This window comes from Rhopalosiphum maidis, chromosome 4, assembly GCF_003676215.2.
Source record: "Rhopalosiphum maidis isolate BTI-1 chromosome 4, ASM367621v3, whole genome shotgun sequence".
NCBI lineage: Eukaryota > Metazoa > Arthropoda > Insecta > Hemiptera > Aphididae > Rhopalosiphum > Rhopalosiphum maidis.
Window position 1 is genome coordinate 28,803,805 of NC_040880.1, and position 22,018 is coordinate 28,825,822.

A 22,018-nucleotide genomic window follows, 5' to 3' on the forward strand; every position below is an offset into this window, starting at 1 on the left:
GCTTCTCGGACAACTCTAAGTAATTTTTAATGTTAAAAACACTTCTATTTACGACTTCTCACATTTAACACACACTCTATTGTTTGAAATGTTGTCATGACAATAATTATAATTAATAGCTGTATTATAATAAGGATAAAAAGTATAACAAGAAAAGTTCAAGAACCTACAAATACCTACGCCACGAGTTTCGCAGTATACGCGGATTAAACTAAAAAGGAATTTGCAGTAATGGCAGTACTAATAAAATCGATTGTATTGACTAATTTAATTTAAAATATTGTTCAATAGAATAATAAATTCTTTATACCAAGTGTTTTATGGTGTTATACGAACCATATACAAATCGCGCTCACACTTAGCATAATACACTGTCACAAATATTAATAGATTATCGATATATTATAACTCTGCACCCCAAAAAATGGGATAAGTTGTTAGGAAAAGGGCTTCCGTATTATATATTATATAAACCCTCTACGCTATAATCATTACTATATGTGTCTGTGTGAGTGTGTGTCGTGTGTGCAATGCGGACCAGAAAAAAGTTACAAATAACTTATGGTACCACTACTAAAAAGGCATTAATATACAACGAAGATAGGGTGCGACACGCTATATTTAAGCATATTATATACCCTGGAGAATAATTTATAAAACGTTTCAAGTCGTTTGGTTTCAAAAGTATTTATGTCACTGATAATCAATTATAGCGAAACAGGAACTCTTTTGTTACTATTTATTGTATTAGTTTTCAATTTGGTAACACTGGTAACCCCAATATTCTGTTTCAATAACATAATGAGAATTGAGAGTATTTCAATTTTCAAATTTTTAAACATTAAATTACTGAAAAAAAATAAATAATAATTATTCAATAACAAAAATAATGAACTTATAATTTCGTACATAGTGCAAAATAAATGTGCAATTGCCAAATATATCATGGAAAATAGGCAATAGCTCACTCGGGCTTTAAATTGTAGAGTTATTGGTACCAATTAATTATTATATTGTTTTATTATTTGTATATTTGTACCTTAACCATATGGTAATATTTAAATAGTTTATACAAAATATGTCAATGTACAAGCAAATTAATCAAAACATATATAACTAAACTATATTATATAAGGTGTTAAAAAAATAAGTTGTATTCTGTACTCACTCATAAATATTATATTTTTAATGATATTGTGTATTATAATATCTATATTATTTTATTTAAAAATTATAATATTTAATATTTTTAAAAAGTTTTAGTACTTATACTTTGATTATACAATTTAAAATATTCTATTTTTCTGTCGTTATAATATGTTTATTCGTCATTTATATTTATTAATTTTTAAAATGTATATTTTCAATAAAGGGATATTTTGAAAGTGGCCCAAATTAAAGTGTGGTGTTGACTATTAAGAATTGTAAAAAGGGAGATATCTGTGTATGTTTTAATAATATGACTTGCATACGTCTGAAATAAAACATTGGAGCATTTAACAGGAAACGTTTGCAATTAATAGTATATGTTTATGGTAGTCTTCAGAAATACTAAACATACATTTTATATTTTTACTTTAAACCGTAAATTTTATTATAATTATGAATTATATGTACAATTGTATTGAATAATGTATTGTAAAAAAATATCACTGAAATTAAAGAGTGTATTAGATTTTTGACAGAACGAAAGTAATTTATATTATTTTATAGTCTGTTATACGTTTGAATGATATTTTTTAAGAAATAACACAATAGAAACATTTTGATTGAACTCACGAAGACGTTATAGTATCTATAGCCGAAACGTGTAATCGGATTTCAGAAATATTTTTTAAAAAGTCTGTTTACCACGAAAGTAACTATTATATAACCAGTCGAAGAAAGACACATAAAACGAATTAAAAAAAATATATATATCAAATTCTTCATAAATACATCATTAACTTTTAACTAATAAGAAACTTGAAGTTTCAAAACTGTCGACAAGAAAACACTCAATGGAAGAAATTTAAAGTTAATAATTCACAAATAATATTTCAAAACTGTGGTAGAGATATTTTATAAATTGATTCCAGGGTTAAGTTAAAATCAATATTTCAATGTTCAAAACACATTTACACTTGTTTGAGATTTAAACAAAAATGCGATTTACGATTGCTATACAGCTTGTTAATAAAAAAGTATAATAATATTTTAATGTTCATTTACTCATAGTTATAATAATATATGATTAACGCAGTAAGTTAGTACTTCAACCATATTATAGTCTGATATGTATAGATAACGAAAATTGTTCTACAAAGTTAATTTAATACATCATTTTCAACTACGTAAATCGTTCATCGATAAATTATTACCTAAACTATAAATATTCTTATTATTTTTATTAGAAGTAATAAAACTACCGGGTTTTACCAAATAAGCTCAGTATGAAAACACAAGATAAAGAATTTTGTTATGTAAATACGTGTATAAAATTCACAGCAGACTAGTCACAAAACAAAAAATTAACATATTCAGTGATTTACTCAATGGCGAGGAAGACTCAACACCTAATATATATTAGTGCTAAGCAAATTACCGGGTTTTTTTTTAACAGTATCATCAAATTAATTAATATTTTTTTATAAATGATAAACAAACAGAAAAAAGAATAATTCTTTATTTAACGATAAATAATTTTGAACACAGAATAATCAAAAACAAAAAAGTTATACCTATACAATCAGTTTTCAGATAATATACAGAAATTACATAATAAACGTTTGAGAATAATTCATAATTTATTCATTGGCTACCTAATGAAAATTAAGTTAAATATACATATTTGTTAATAAAACATGATACGGTTTATCATTTTAATTAAATATTTCCACAAACGCGTTAAACGTTATAACAAAATTAAAATTATAGTTACCCCGCTCTTTTTCCTGATGAAAATTAATTCAAAACACGGTACGTTTGACCTTCTAACCACATCTATTTCCACCCTCGACAAACGAAATGGGGTAGTGCTAATAGAGAGACACACAATGAACAAATGACTCATAGTAAGCGGACATATCGATGACGTTGATTCTAAAATAAAGCGGAGTGAAGAGTAAAGTCTATATTACTTTTTTTTTAAAACCTAGTAACTTTAGCTCTCAGCTATTTAAATGAATTTCATAAAAATAAAAGGATCGATGAATTATCATCATTCCACAAGAGTATACATTATCTTATTGATTTAAAAGTGCAACTTATTACAATGCATATCATTAAATAATTGCACAATTAAGTTTATGGACGTACATATAAACTAGATAGTCAATAATAATACCTATGATGTATATGTTCTAATAAAAAGGTCATTATATGTACATATTTACGGAACTGTCCTTCAGCCGCTGTCAATTGTTTGTTGTTGGAAAAATAATGACTTATAATATTGACAATAAAAATAAAAGTGACCAGTAAAATTAACAATGCTATAACATAAAATAATTATATTATTTTCACTTTTTTATACATTTAATAATAAAAAAATTTAGTTATTATCATTTTAATAGAATAAAAAGTATCATTATCTACGTTACAAACAACAAAAAATAAATAAATTAAATATTTAAATAGTGTAATAGGTATAGATAACAAAAAGATAAAAAAAACGTGATTTTATTTTGTTGTAAAAAAAATAAATTACTATGATTATACATTTATAACTTATAATTTATCAAAAATATTGTAATAAAACATCATCAGAGATCAAAGATTAAACAGTAGCTAAAATATTATACTAAAAATGTGGTACATTAATATTAAAATTTTCAAGCCATAAATATATATATATACTAAATAACTAGTTAATTTTAAATTAATACTTTAAAATTATATTAGAATACATATTAGAATGTACTATTAAATTATTAATAAAAAAAATCACATCTATAGATAGGTGAACAATACGTGATGTTGCGGCATTGTCTTAAATTATTAAAGTCAAGGGCAATATTATAATTACAAATTACTAATGTTTAATTAAACATTAATTAAGTCATTAAAATAACTAAAACATGTAATTATATATCAGTAGTTAAAAGTATTAACAGCTAGGTTCTATAGTATTACTCTTTTAAACCAACGAAGTAAGAATGCGATGAATCAGAAAAACTTTTAAATGCGTAATACAATGGAATACTTCAACACCCCCATATGAAAAATAAATGACTCACTTTAAATTTGTAGATAGTAATAAATTAGTTTTCTGTAGTAATTTTAACAATCAAAATATTTATTTTTTTAATCATTTTAATACTTTAACCCCTTAATAAATAATAACGCCAGTGATAAAATCTTAATAGTATTTTTCTTCATACATTATAATGATTTGAATTTGAATAGTTAAATTATACATAAGTTCGTTACTATACAATAACTATAAAGTTTAATACTAATTAAAGGATAATTTAAATTAGTCAGAATATTATGTACATAAAAAAAATGTATAAATAATATAAATGCATAGTTTTCAGATAAGTATACAAATACTAAATTAATTTTAGTCAAAATAGTTAGAATATTCTAATAATATTTTGTTGATTCTGCCTACTTGATACATTTCAAACAAAATATTTACTATCCTAATTGTGTAAAATAATATACCACTTGAAAATCACTTTACACAACGAAAACCTCACAACTACGATATCTCTGATGGTTTATAATAATTTCTCACTGGAACCCGGGGGCGGACGAGAGGCGTTTTGAATGTTTATGTTGTATTACCATCGCATTATATTATTATACGAAGTTCAACACATTTTATGGTCATAATAATAATAATAATAATAATAATAATAATAATAATACCTATAATCTTTATAACAAAATAGGTGTAACTATGAAGCATAATATTAATTGTGTGATTAACAGTGCTTAATATTGATCAAAAATTAATGTGCATCGAAACATATTTTGAGCCACACATACTATATAATATTATAAGCGTCGTGTAAATTATAGCGGTTTAATCAACTTGGCGTCAGATGATTTCAACAAGGATTTTTAGAGAATTTAACTTTAGTTATAGTTACGCCATAGTATAATCACTAATCGTGTTGTCGAATAATAATATAATAAATTGATAAATAAAATATATAAATTGAATGTCTTATGTGATATTATTAGAATATAATTCAATGGTGCTAATTAATACAATAATATATTGTATTGGAAATTGCTATCTATGAGTACACTGTAGTAGTTTTCAAAAAGTGACGCGTTTTGGAAAAATATGGTATTTAAATTGAAAAATGTAGTCTATTGTAGAAGGAACCTACAGCTTTGTCGTGACAATAAATTGAGCTATAGGTATATTATACTAAAACAATATACAAGATAAGACATAACGTTGTATTTAAAACATTTAGTGATCAAAATGTGATGGTAATGACCGTATATTATTAAACTTTCGTTTCGATGTCATCGACGATTTTTCTTTTTAAGCTTAAACTACGCCTCAGCAGGTAGATGGTATATATGGTATAGTTGGTATACGCAGAGTCCATTATATTATTAATAGTGGTTGTAAATAGTAAAAAAATGTTTTCGAATTTTGAGTCATGCCGGAAGGGGGCACCAATGCACCATCACACAATCTCGAGCGTCTAAATATAAACGCAATTACGGTGCTCTTGATTGACGGCGCGTACGTTGTATTATATATATATATATATATATATTTCTTAACTAAGTGGATATTTTTTGGACAAAAAAAACTGTACATCTACAATAATAATGCTGCTGTACGGCGAGCGCCCGAGAGGTTATAATATAAGTAGATATAGCTGACGTGCAGGGCCGCGTTTAGATATTTTCAGATTTCCGTCATCATCGTCATCGCCGTCATAGTCGTGTTTGCTCCTCTTCGCTGCTGTGCACACAAAAGGTCGCGCGCGCAGTGATTATTTTCCCGTCGCTCTACCCCACATTTTGTCCCACTGCAGCTGCAGGCACGTGCGAACCGAAATCGATAAAATATAAATTTTACGCAGTTATAATATTATGAAGTCCAATAAACGCATACCTATAGGTACTCATTATCCGTCATCAAGGGCGTCAGCATATATTTTCAAGGTAGTTTTTCATTATACATATAATTATATTATTTTAATGTTATAATTTTTGTTTGGATAAATGTACATTCAATATTCGTGTTAATAAACTATAGAAAACATTTAAAATAATTTTAGATTCTCTTTGCATACATAATATTACTTAACTGAAAACTTATACTCGATTACTGTAGGTGTTAATTCGTAATAATAATTAACAAGTTTGTTAAAAACTTTAATGTTAAATAATCAATACTTTAATAATTATAAATAAAATAATACAAACCTTCCCAGTTGTAAAGTAGTCTGTAAGTACTTTTATATATGAACAAATATATTTATATTGATAAATCAAATGTTGATTTGAATACTACATGATATATTCATGTTAAAAACCATAATATTATACAATTATTATGAAAAATTAGGTATTGAAAGCAAATTTATTAGTTAAGTAAAAGTCTTAGGGGAGGAGTAACTTCTCAACTCGCCACGCTTCGGACGCTCGTGTCCGTCGTAGTACACCACACATCACATCACCGCTGATCTATCGTTTACAGGTACTAACTATGTGGTTAATAAGAGGGCTGTAGACGAGACTACATCACGGCACTAAATAGGCACTACACGCGGACGTCAATAATATGTAAAATACTTAATTCACGGCGGCCTGGACACGGTACGCGTGTGCGCTCAGTGAGGCTTGCACACAATAGACGCAATCAGGCAAACAATACTATACGCACGACAATCATAATAATAATACTTCTTTCCGTATTACCGTGGCGTCGCGACCCGCGATCGGTCACAACATAATACAAGTCTTCTGCTCTGACGTTACACCCCTCCCCCCCAGCCCATGTATTATATAGTTGGAGAACATTGTAGGTATATAGGTACCGTCGCACGACAAGTCCATTCTTCCGTCCACCGTCGAGTGGCAATACGACGCGATATTACATATTTAATTTCACGCGGCATTGTTCCAAGAGGATGCGACAACACTATAAAAATCTTACATACTCGCATTATATAATATGTATGTATGTGCGTGTGTGTGTGTGTGACGAACAGGTGGTGGGTGGAAGTAAGCATATGAAAACGTATTCTGAATCTGAATATATGCTGTAGTTATTAAATAATAACACTACGCTACAGCTAGGGTGATTCGTTTAACTACGAGCTATACTAATTTCTAAATAAATATTTTTACTCTGACAAAAATAAATATCTGATTATAGCATAATAAAGAACAAAAATTAATATTTTATAAAAAAAATTTTAAGTTTTTGATTAATTTTCACCAAAACATTATTTTATAACAAGATATTATTATAAACATCTGTTGATATCGGTAAATCGGCATAATTTTTAAAATTATTCTGTTTTTAATTATAAAATTATAGAATAGGTTTTAGGTAACTAAAAAAAATGTAAAAACCTAAATCACCAATATGATAAAAAATAGTAAAAAATAAGAATTTTTCTAACAATAAAGATAATTAAAAGATTTTTAAATATTTACCCACTAACATTTCCCAAAGTATATGAATACAAAATACTCCAAAATATATTTACAGACATGTATATAATATAAAATATATATTATTAATATACGCCAAGTATATCTATGTATATTTGCCCGAATAGTTTAATTTAAACGTTGTAAACAATACTCCACTTATAACTATTATATTATTGCGAAATCTGTTTAAATTAAGAACTCCTTATTCCATATATTATTAGTTATTACGTTTTTTTCTTCCTTCGTTTCTACATGTTTACTATAATGTCTGATCCTCTTATTTAATACGCTAACAATCTAATTTCGCGGATGTGTAGGTAATTTAAAGATATACGTATAATGTACACATAGTAGTACTACCACCTAATAATACAGCAGACGACGCCGGACGATCCTTTGCGTATCATACAACAAGCACAGATGATATAAATTCGATCAAGGAAAATAAATTGCACTGCCTTCCGTGACGTCCGGTCGTAAATTTTCCCTGGGTGCGTCACGATAAAGTTCTCAATGATGCTGAGCTCTTTATTTTGTACACGATATGTACAACATACTTCCGCCCCTTTTTTATTTCGTCTATTCTACGTGGTTTTGAAATTTCCTATATCCAACTGTGATACGATTTATTAACAATAAGTTAATCCCAAATACAATGACATTAACTCTAATGTTCGTAAAATTATAATTACATAAAAACTTAGTTAACTTTGTAGTTTTATATGCGCCGGTACGGCGGTACCTGAAGTTATATAATGTCATAATATATAGGTAAATCTGTTATCACGCTATTTATACATAATGGAAGTTTGATTAATTCTTTGGTTACAAAATTACTTTAACTTTCAATAATGAATTTATTTTATTGGTAATATTATATTAATTTGTATTTACAAATCTGATACAAATTTAGAGTTACAGAATGGTAAAAAAAATGATGATGCAGTATGGGCGTTGGTTGGTTAAGATTAATAATTACAATATTATTACACCTTTATATATCCATATAATCTATATATGATATACATAACAATTTATGCTTTAAAATTATTATGTAGTTATATATTTTATTATACATTAACATAATTATAAATGTATTATACTCATGTTAATGTAAATTTTTTTTTTTAAGTTTATTTTAAGTTTTAAGAAATGTAATATAATAGTTATTAACTAATGAAAAACTTATAGATTTATAGACAGTGCAGCTAAGATAATCAATGTCATAACTGATAACAGACGTTATTTCTATTTTCTGTCAACAATAAAATATTTATTAAAATATTTTTTTATAAACTTATAATTGAAAAAAAACAATTTTGATATACATACACGATTATTTACATTATTTTAAAATACCAATTTATAATGAGTTTCTATTTAGCTTATTAAGAAGTATATGTTAACTTATGTTCGATTATCTCTGTGTCCTAACATACGGACGTTTATCATTCTTCCTTATTACCATTATAAGGGTCATATTATATATAAATTATAATTTGAAGATACGGTATTATATTATTGTATAAATATTAAATCACTGCGAAATTAAAGTTCAAATAATATTATATTACATTGAATTATAATTTTAATTAAACATTTAAATCATTCACTTAAATATCTACTTATTTCAATATTATTAATTTATAAGTATTAAACTAAACAGAATTTAACTATTCGCTATTTAACGTATATAACTATGCTTACAAATTACGTACGATGATAAAAGTATATTTTGTAGATAGAATATTTTAATAATTGTATTGAATATTATTAATTAAAACAGGGTTTCTCTGTCATATAAATTAGATTTTCAAATTCGCTCAGTTTACCATAAAAATTAAACAAAACGTATTATATGAAAATAAAACATGTTCAATTCTATCCTATTTTATTGAAAACTGTAACACAATATATAAAGAATTTTTAATTTTGAGTATTTTGACAGACCCGAAGTGCACAATATGAATCCGATTATTTATCAATTATATGTAAGGACAACCTTTAAGGGTCCTTAAAAATGCATTCCAAAGAAAGAAAAAACTTAACTTTTCCGTTTAAACTATTAGCTCATTCGCTTTCACATTGTTCAAAATCCTGTATAACGGAGCAACTATTGTACAACAAATCGTGGTTATAATATTATAGTGAATTATAATTTGTTGTTTTTATTAACTGGTATTTTTTAATAGAGGACTTATGATGTGAATCTAAATGTTAAGATAAAGTTCACATGATGTCATCAAAATAACATTAATCTATGTTTAGAGTAGGCGAGGACGAGGCGTAGGCGTTATTAGAAGAAGAAAAAAACGATAACGATAACAACCCGATTAAAGTAGTCTCGGAGGTTAGCGGCTGGAGTATACAACATTATACGTCATATTATTATATTATGAACACTAAACGGTACATTATACTAATAAAGTAATTACCTATCTGTACTGTTGAAATAGAATCGGTGCGGTTTGAAAAAGACACGCGCCCGGGCTTATTCGATTAAAGAAGAATAAAAAAAACATTAATACGCGTACACCTAATAGGATGCACATCGAGGGCTATAACTATTTAACAAAATATATAATATACGATATATCTATATAGCAAACCGAATTGGATATTGTGGCATAATACCGGAAGACCGAAATATAAGTACATAACACTCGCGTGCCTAGTCAATAGGCATAAACAAAAACTACACCTGGCCGACCAGCAACCAGGTATATAACGTAGATCCTGGCCCGTCCGTATGATGTATATAATATGTGAGTAATAATGTAAACGGGTGGCTTCGTAAAATTGTAGTAACCGGTTTCACAGTGTACGCACATAAGAAATATTATTTATATATATTATATATATAATTATTATTTCGTACCTAATATATATACCTATTGTAATACATAATAAACACGAGTGTATATTCTTCTACAACACCTGGTGGCATCACGATGCCGTATTATTTTCTCAGATTACACATATGTTTTTTTTTCGAAAAATACCGTTTCACGCTCAGCTGAGGGACATATGGTCTCGCGTAACGTAGTTTTATTGCCGTGGCCGATTTTCGGTGTGCTATATAGTATATAATAATAATAATATGATTTTAATAATATATACACATTAGCCCGAAACTCGCGACTACGAGATAGACTCAAAGCTGGTAGCAATATGTCTACAATGATACGTACCAAAATAATATTTAATATCACCTAAAGCACACTAAAGAGTTACATCGGCTGAGAGAGTATGACGCGTGCGGTTGCAATATATAGGGGAAAAATGGACGGAGGAAGACGCGTGGTTTTTTGGTCCGAATTTGGAGTGTGCGCCGACGTTTTTAAAAATAGTGCACGCGAGGGTCGACGACACCGCGTCGCCCGTCGCCGACGGCCAGCGCCAATGAAAACAACCGACTTGCGTTATTATTCGTGTCTCCGAGAAAACTGCACTATATATATATATATATATATATATATAGGTATTATAAATTTAGGTATAATTCAACTATATACCCTATTATATTATAATATTACGTAGAATACAGCACGAAGTATAAATCGTTAAGAGATGGGTCAAGTTTTTTTTTTGTGCTGACTAATAATATTAGCATTTATAGAGCGGTCGCTGCCGCCTACGACGAAAATTCGTAGTTCGGCGATGCCCTTGTGGAATTCACAAACCCGAGGGGGGTCCTCATTTGTATACACATACACACACAGGCACTCGAAAAACTTAGAACACGCACCTTTATTATAAACTATTATAAACGTATACACTTATATAGTTATATATATGTAAACATATATTACTTATGATCATCGAAACCTCCGCGTTTAAAAATAATAAAGACGCAGGCACTATGTTTTGAGTTGCCTTTTTACATTATGTCGTTACAGTAAACAAATGCTTTTTACATTCTAATATTATTCATTTTTTTATCGATTGGCTCAACGGTTTATTTCATAATATTTTCATTGTTTTTGTTTTCTGGTATAGGTTAACAAGTTGCAACGCAAAAAAGACCGCTACTAGGTATAACAAAGAAATGTTTCCCAAATAATTTACTACTGACAAATTATAAAGCGAAAATATAAGAATGAATATATTTATGATTAAACATAAATAATAATATATGGTATAATATTGTTAGTGGCTAAATTTATATTTTTTTTTATCGTTTTTATGAAAAAATAAATTAGAAATATACAAAAAGTTAAATATTATAGAACATTATACGTATCTATTTTATGTGAATTCAAAAGCAAATACTTCGTGTTTCTACGACTCTTAAGAATTAAACTAGTTTTACAACGACGCGTTACACACGAATAGTATCTCTACACTATACCAGTGTAATATATTATAATACTATCGTCTAACGTGTTAAATCAATTATAATAATACTATTTGAAAACTCTGTCGAGTAATTGAATGTCGAACATTTTTCGAAACAGTTCGAAATATAAACACGGAAACGAAACTGTCAACTGTTTAATAATAATAATAAAAAATATAAAAAAATATCCAATAAGCGAAGATCAAAAATCAAAATATTTTTTTATTACACGTTAAGTTGTATAACAAAACTCATAAGTAATGAAAAAACTTTAGTATTCAAACATAGGTGAGGTAACTACCTATATACATTTAAGCTATAATAAAAGTACCGAATACTGATACGATCTAAATTGTTCCGGACGTTCTGGTATTACTTTTATCAATAAGTTTGAAGTTCTTACTTTTCAATTGTTATATGCGTGTATACACTATACAGTATATTAAAGTGAGTAAAGTTTGCAAAAATAATTTTTTTTTTTATTAAGTCTTCTTTGGAGAAGAAATTTGAACATTCAGAAAAAAAATAATACACTGCATTTGTCTTCTTATTTTTATAGGCCATTAAGGTTGGTAAAATTATTATCGAGGGGACACATAGAATAAATAAATGAAGGGTTAGAGAAGAAAAGATTTTCGGATGTCGAGAAAGGGGCCGCAAGATGTTGTCAGCATTAATCATTAGCTATATAAGGCAAAGGCTAGTACCTACTGTACATCTTTACTATAACTATCTAAATGTAGAATCACAATGCAATAGGTCGTTAGACTTATTTCTTAATGAAGTATAAAACTGAAATTGATTTTTAGTATAGACACTAGAAGATATAGCTACTACGTAAATCTTGTGGAAAATTTATGTTGCAAATGTCAATTTCGATTATACGAAGTACCTACTTAACATTTTTAGTATAGATATTAAATAAGGTATTTCGTATAATCAAATTTGACATTTACAACATACATTTTCCGCAAGATTTGCTAACTTATCTACATACCCGGCTACGGTATTATACATTTTTACTTTTTTTTAAGTTCTATAGAACAAAGAAATTGTAATTTTTTTTAATATTTAAACAAAATGTATTAAACAGGTGACAAAGTAGATAAAGTTAAAGATTCAACTATAACACCAAAAACTGCAAATTAATATTAAAATAAATTATAAAAAAATGGACCACAAAAATGCACGAATAAATATTTTAAGTAGCTACAGGCATACCAATAGATGTATCAGTTCATTTTAAATGGTAATGTATGGAGAATGAATGACTGAGAAAAATAAATTATTATTTTTGAATACCTCGAGAATAAACTTCTACAAAGAACTATAAAGATTTAAGATACGTTTGAAAACGTAATTTAAATGGTAGTAATAATTGTGTAAGATGAACGAAAGTCATTGCAAGATAAAGCAAGTATTATGTATCATACACAATATTATACTTAACGGAGAATATTATTTAGCCGAAAGTGAATTCAATTACAAGAATAATTTCAAAAGATATCAAATAATTTAAAAAAAATAATAAAAGAATGAATATAAATGTGTAATGAGATAATGCAATATGTACAACAAAAGACTTGAAGTTCAAAACAGTTATGTTATCAGTGTATATAAACAAAATATTAAAATAGTTCAATCGTATACTTAGTGACAATATGACATGTATAAGATACCTATTATATTATATTATTAAAGAGTGCAAAATACCAATGTGTTTTAATTGATAGTTCGTCTGAAAGCGACATTTTGATTTGTTTTGGTTATAAGAACATTAAGAACAGTGTACCTACACAATAAATTATATTAGATAGGTATGTGCAATATATGTAGCTCATCTTAAGCTAAATGAAACGCATCCTTGGCCAATACATTAGCAGAAGTATAAACAATACTATATACTTTTATTATTACAGTACTCTCATAAAAAAAAACATAGTGTATGGACAGTGTCATACAAAAGGGGCACACAATGAGTGCTTTGATCAATTCATTTTCATTATAGTTACCTACCAGACCAGATGTACTACACAGTCATTACACTATACTTTAGTTTTTATATAGAAGAGTGCTCGCTCATATAATGTGAATATTAAAAGTTAAAACGTTTAGTATTAGGTATTCGTATAAACAGTAACTTTACCCATTCGATATGACAAACAACCCATCCCGCTGACACAATATGTTGCGTACCTATACATTATATTTATGTACGTAGTAGTACTATTTTCATACTATTATGTGAAGTTGGTCGACGAACACAAATCATATTCAGAAATAAAATACATGTAAGCACAAAATACATTTCGCTATAAAAGTTTCAACGCGTGCATGAACGCGTAGCCGCGTGCGTAACCTCAAGATACCGAGAAATAGCTAGGTAATAGGTATCTATATACAATGTAATATTATACTTATAAGGTTCATGATACTCCCTCCCCCCCCAGGACATTTGTTCCATTTTCTCGTAAACAAGTATCGTAAATTCACCAAAGCTATCACGTATGATCGCGTGAAACAATATCGAATGTGAAGTGAAACGTAGCGCGCGTGTATTATTAAATTGCCATCTATTATTACTGTAACGCGGATTGTATGCGCATATAGTTATATAAACGGTTGTTTTTCAAGAGAATTATTGCAGTAGTTTAGCCAACTCGTTAAAACAAATCGAAATTTAGAGAAAACAAAACTACACATTTTTAATGTTTGTCCCACGAGAATGTATCGAAAAAGTTTCGTCGAAAAACTGGGTGGTTCAGTGGTGAAACGTGGAACACCCGCGCCCTTGAGTTAGTTTAGATAGGTAGGTAATAATTAACCACGCCGAATGACGAACGTATAGGTTTGTAATCACTATGGAGTGTAAAGTGTAGCTACTGAAAAAATAAAATGATTACACGAAGGCGGGTTAAATGTGTCCGAAAAGGTGTTATATTTAATTAATAGGTAAGTGTCTTAGGTATTTAGGTATCTCACCGAAATTTCTAGTGGAAGAGAACTCGTCGGCGGTCACCCGAAACAGGTGTGCGGTGGTAAATCGTTGAGGGCGATCCCTGTTGCAGTTTGGTATTAATAGTCCCGAACCGAATGCGTTTCACGGTAGATCTATCGGATCCATACTGCTCGACGGACGTAAGAAACGTGAACCAACAATATTGTATTACATACACGAACGACACAGGTTCAAACCACGACGGTGCCGGTATAAACGCACGACACGACTAAACATAATGCTGGATTGCTGGTCCACCAACGGCGACGGCGGCGGAACCCGAACGGTGAGGCATCGCCAGTCGCCACCCATCGGTGCCCGACGGCGACCACAGTCCGCGACTAGAGGGCACCACACGTCTAGGACGCCATCACAGTCAATCCATCGACGTCGAAGGCAGGTGAAAATCGATTTTTGGAATTGGATTTTCCTATAATTTTTTTTTCTCATTTTCTTACCCCTAGACACTACTAGAGGGCACTGTATGTACCACTAAACGGCACAACCCGTTTGATGATTTGCGATATAATAAGTGCACGATGACCACAACTTAAACAAACAACAAAAAAAAAACAATAATATACATAAATCAACGAAAGATATTATGCATTGCAGTAATGATTATCCGAGAAGACAACTAATGTTCTCTAAAAATAAATTAAGGGTATGAAGTCGGATAAAATATGAAAAATTTAGGCTTATAAAATAAAACAAAAACATCAAATTAAGAAGCAATAAAATTGCAAATGTTCAATATTATTAAAGGGACATAATAAATATCAAAAATATTTACAAAATATAATTATGCAATAGGAGTTTTTTTAATTAAAATGAATTAAAAATTTTATAGTGGGTATATATTGTTATAACGTAGTAACTAGTAGGTACGTAGTTCTAGTATTTTTTGTATTCAGTCACATAATCTATATTATATAGTACGATATTGATCTGTAATAATCATCTAAGGACTAAAAGTCATACTATAAGATAATTAAAAAAAAAAAAGTACAATATCTCAATTAATTGCGATAGATAATCCTAGAAATAATAATAATATAAACAACAACTACAAAACTATCCTGCAGTTCACGGAAAAAATGTATAATTCCTTGTCTGGGCAAAACTTAATCCGGAATTCGAATTGTCCGTTTCGCGGAACGATATAAATACGGATTCGAAATATTGTAAAACAAAAGAGATACCAGACTATATTGAGTAAAACAATAAGTATAAACCCAAGTTTTCTATCTAATATCCTACACACGTTTCGTACACACGTCGTATATACGTGTAATATGATCGTATACACATAATATTATACGGATTTGATAATATTGCACATAGGCCCATAACATGTTATTGTACTGTCCAGTGTATACTGTAGAATATCGCTGAAACTGAGGTTGCTGGTTAAATCATAAATTATAATACTAATATACTTTAAATATCATCGTTTATCGTTATTTAAAAATTTCGATTCAGCTTATTGATGTTTAATAATAAGTCAGTTTAGTGATAATTTTTATATATATATAATATATAGCATAACGTTGGAAAAAATATATAAATATAAGATTGCAAAAACATATTTTATTAAAAAACTAGTACCTAATTTCAAATTATATTTATAATCAATATTATACTTGCGGAATAGTGTATAATATTTGTTCGAAAATCGTAATGAGTAAATTATACAATACATAGAATACTGAATTTGGATATTCTTTGAGAATAATAATATCGCATACGTTTGGCCGTCAGCCGACAGTATACATTTAAGTTTCCGGTCGGAAGTAGCACGTGTTTGACAACGAGGGCTATTGATATTTTATTTGAAACAGCTTGTGATAAAAATAGTCATATCCTTACCCGCGATTTTTTTTTAAATTATTGCTTATTGAATTCATATACCTATGCTATATTATATTCATATGCATTACATAATATATCAAAGGCAACACCATCCGGACTGACAAGTATTTTTGCTCATAATTATACAGGATGTTTATTTTAATAGTAAAAAAGTACTTTTAATGAAACAACACTTTTGAAAAATTATCATATTTTTATTTTCTTATATATTTTTTTTAATCTTTATTTATTTGAATGATATTGCATGTTTTAATTTCATATTCTAAATCATTTTTTTCCTGAAAATAAATGTTAAGTACATGTTAATGCATACAAATCAAATTTTGATCGAGGAGTTAGATTTGTCTATAAGTATTTCAATCTTATATAATATGGTCACCTTGTAATGAGAGAGGAACATATAATTTGTTATACAGGAAAGGTTTAAATATAGAATATCTCATAAGTTTGGTATGCCGACACTCATACTTGTATAACACATTTTAGACTTTTGCAGCCACCTTAATATACATATTAAAATGTTGATAAACTATCAGTTCACAGTTCACTAAAAGCATTCTTAAATTTTTCTAAAATTGCAAGGAAATCGACCCTTTGATTATGTCATGGTGTTATTCAAAATTAAAAAAACCTAAAACTAATAACCATAAAAAATAATTTTTTTTTTTTTATATTTATTTAAAATTACTTAAAACCATGATTATACATTTTTTTATCTCGTATATTATATGATTAATGAGTATTTACTTTTAAAAAAAGTTATTTTTTTTATTTTACTATAAAAAATCATTGTTTTATTCATACAATCATTAGTAATTAAAAGTGATATGAATAAATTGCATTAATTATTAGACACAATATACTTAAATATATTATGTGGCAGAAAAATTATTTATAAATTGTATGTATTCAATTTGAAATAAATATAATTTAACTTTTAGAAAAATAATCTATTTAAGATTCATACCTCGCCAATCAAATATTATTTTATTTGATTATTTTTAATGAATTACTTATAATATTTATGATTACGCAAACTATATTTCCTATACAAAAACAATTTTCATTCTATAATTTTAAGTAAGAAAATCACTACTTTTTTTTATTAAAAATATCATAATATAATTATATTACGATATACGAATACATACATCTGTAGACATATTATATAGATATAGATTACAGTTACGTCATAGATACTATTATTTTGTTGGACAATTTTATCGATTTATATTATTTTATTTACATAGTATTAAAACTAATTATTATTATATCCTAACTTCACGATTTACTCTGAATCACCGAAAAATTTAAATTAAAAATTTACAAACTCCTAATACATTCCTGATAATATTACTAAAAGTCGCCTAGTCCGTGAGAAATAAACATCTTCATTATGACATGGAATTACCCTACCTATCACTATGGAAAATAAATTAAAATAACCTCCTAATAATGAGTAAATAAAATAAAAGGAGCCGTCCACTTCAAAATCAGTGAAAAAACTTCCAAGCCCAAATAAAAACTTATTTTAAGATATCTTCCTGAAAGAACACAAAAATCCAGCATATATAACTATTTGATATAGATTATAGAATATAGATATAACAAAGTGAACATTATTTTTTTTATGTATTATTGTATTTTTAATGAAATACTTTTAATATATGCTTAATAAATAATAATATTGTAATATCGTTTATAATTTCATATAACACATATAAATACATATATCATGTAATGAAACTTTTTCTGGTTCATGAATTAAGCAATTTTGTTAACTCATATCATCAGTAAAATAAAAAAGGAATAGGAATTATACATCCTATATTGTTGTAACATGTATTATAAACTATTATACTATGTTAGACTACAACCTAACAAAGTATACGACTTATATAAATAATGAATCATTTGTAGATATCTGCAATATCATATTTCATATCTATAAAAACTAATATAAAGAACATTAATTGTCTTATGGAGATTTTCTAATTAAAATGAGCCAAAGTTGAACAAACTGCCAGTCTTCCTGAACAAACCGCCGTCATCGAGTTAATTAACTTTTAAGACCAAGCATGAAAAAGAAAATGTATTTTGTTTATAGTATTATTATTATCTGTGACACTATTGTAGTTATTTAAGTTAATATATTGTTTTATTTATCCCTGTGCCCTATAATAAACTCTCTTTTTAAATTATTCAATAAATTAAATTAACAATGATAAGTTTGATGACTGACAGTTGTAGGGAATCATGAATTATTTAAGTTTGTATTAAAGTGTACACACATTTTTCAATATGCCGTGGTAAATAGTAACTGAATAATTAGAAGTTCAAGTGGAATGAAAAAAAAAGCAGTGTAATAAGAAAAATATATACTCTAGAATTTTAAGGTGTTTTATTATGTTTTGAGTTATCAAAGTTACAACTAAATTAGGTATACCGATAACTTTTATATGCATATTGATCTTTATTTGTTAAAATGTTAGTAGTCTGTTAAGTAATAAATGAATACAAAAATTACTAAAAATATGTAAATTTATATTATTATTATTTAGAATGTAGATACTATGCATTTTATTTTCTATTTTATGTAATTGATTATATAGTATATATTTATCTAAGAAAATTCTAAAAGAATAAAAAACAAGCTTCTAGTGTATTTCTGATAGGTTTCAAATGTGCGTACCAAACTATTGTATTAATAAAAAAACAATTTAAAAGTCAAATGATTATCAGAAAAACAAAAATCTCTGTGTGTGTATTTTCAATATTTATAAATAATCTTATGAGGAGCTTTTTGTAAAATGTTCTTACGTTTTAATTTTTAACAGACACTTTTATAAAAATGTTAACATAAACCGAATACTCATATGTCATAAAATAAAATAATTTGATTATTATTATTATCCCCTTTTTTTACAGTAGATATTTTAAGCTACAGAACAATGCTATCATATAATTTTCTTACAGTTCAATATGTAGCAATGTAGGTACATATTATTATATAAATATTTATCTCGCCTTGTATTATTTATCTTATTGAATTTATACACTTTGGATTATTTTGTTTATTCGGATACTTCAGCAGACGCTTGAAAAAGTTATGTTATCTACTCAATAGTGCGATGGTACTTTATAATACAAATAATATATTTTGACATGCGTTACCTTTTCATTTTTGTCCACAATTTTTTGTTTAAATATATGTATGCTAAGAATGAACATGAAAATAATATTTATATACAGAGGTAGCAATAATTCATTATGTAATTTCAAGTTTAAATTAATTTATTCAATATAAAATTTAAAACTAAACTTTAATTAAATTTTACATATTGATTTTACAATCAAAAGTAGGAAAATGCATACAATATAGTATACATACTCTTTAAAATAGTTGAGTTCTTCGTAGTGTAAGTAATTATATACAGAATATGAAGTGTTTATATTTACAAGCTTCTTTCAGTGAAAAGTATAAAGTTAATTCACAATTGCATAACAACTTTGTAAAACAGACTTAGTACAAATATTCGTGTTATCTTATATAAACTGCAGTATATAATATCCTAAAATTAATTAAACCTAGTAAGTATCTAGATAACTAGGTATTGAATTCTACTTGATGAAGAAATTACACATTGTACAAACTATATTATATAAGAATTATTACCCTAATATTTTTGTTGCTCATTCATATCGTTTCCGAATTGAAATGCATATAAGGTAGATTAATTCGATATTTTTTCTGTAAATTGTAGAAATTGAAAATGGATTCCTGAAACATACGTAACTATACGAGAGGAAATAAATCCTTATAAAGCAAAATTATTGGATAATTTTCATGTATCCTTTGGATCTATAATATATTTATTGCTTTATAGAATTAACAGATGATGCAAAAAAAAAAAAAAAATTATATTACCGTGAGAGGTAGCTTCAATAAATATAATTTTAAGGGTGTTTAGATATTAAACCTAACGTCATTGTGAAATAAAAATCAAGATAAACAAAATATATACTTGCAGATTAGGTAATCTAGAATTTGTAATTCTAAATGACACGGGAATTTGCCACGTGAAAATACAAATTAATAGATAGGTAACTGAACTTTATTTTGTCATGGCATAACGTATTATATTATTATTTTTTTATCAATGAATAAAAAAAGAAAAAAACTAAAAACTTAGTTATTAATAGACTGATTATTTATTAAAGTTGCTATGCATGCTGAAGATAATACACATGATACACGAAATAAATAAAAAGCAAGCTGACAATGTGAAACAGCGCGCTCGTGATCACAAAAAACTACTGGCATTTGGAGGCGGCACACGCAATATATCACTTTAGCACTCGGTAATTGATATAATTTTTGTAAAGATAATGATTATCTGAAAAGTATATTATACTTAAAAAAAGATCATAATGTAATTCTCTATTTTAGTCCTAAGGATGTAACTTTATAGTCTTCAATATTGAAATATAATAATTATTTATATTAGTTGTATAACACTAAACAATGAATAAGTAATAAGGAAAATATTGAACGTCAAATAGTATTGGATGATACCTTACTACAGTTACCACTCAACTCTATATGCAACGTTGATACTTGTGTTGCAATAACGAATTTATGAAGGAACTTATTTCAGTATACGAAGGAATTCGGATCATTAATCTTCGCAATCCGGCACCGTGACAATAATAAATGACAATTATGACAAAATGGCAAAATGGGGCTTGGAATAAAATGGTCCGGTTGCTACCTCCCCCCTCATCCTTCTGAATGATATTGCGGGTAACCTAAACGAAAAATCGACGAATGACGATTAAACGTCAGATGACTACAACCAACGGCACACCGCGTTGCACAGAAATGCTAACAAATTGCGACGGAACTCACATAAAATCTGTAGCGTACCAGCAACAGGCCGGAATAGACGGCGTCACGTACTACTAAGCAGTAAAAACTATTTATTTTTAAATAAGCAAATCAATAACCACGAACATGGTATTAATTATAAATTAAAATTACCGGGTTAGGAAAATGGTGTACACGATATAATATTTATTTTATATTCAATAATGGCAATAAGAAGATGTGGTGCTAGTTAATATCGCGCCAAATATGTTGTACTATCTGCAATGTTTGAAAATCAATTGCAACATCACATAAAATT

At 27.6% G+C, this 22,018-nt stretch overlaps 1 protein-coding gene across 2 annotated transcripts in view; it reads right to left on the minus strand.

Annotated features, from left to right (window-relative positions):
• Positions 1-15,176, minus strand: part of LOC113548885 (protein tincar) — a 68,081-nt gene extending 52,905 nt beyond the window's left edge. For both annotated transcript variants that reach the window (XM_026949978.1, XM_026949979.1), the window contains exon 1: positions 14,945-15,176. The gene's annotated coding sequence lies outside the window, so the exon portion shown is untranslated. The remainder of the gene's footprint in view (positions 1-14,944) is intronic.
• Positions 15,177-22,018: the final 6,842 nt, after the last annotated feature.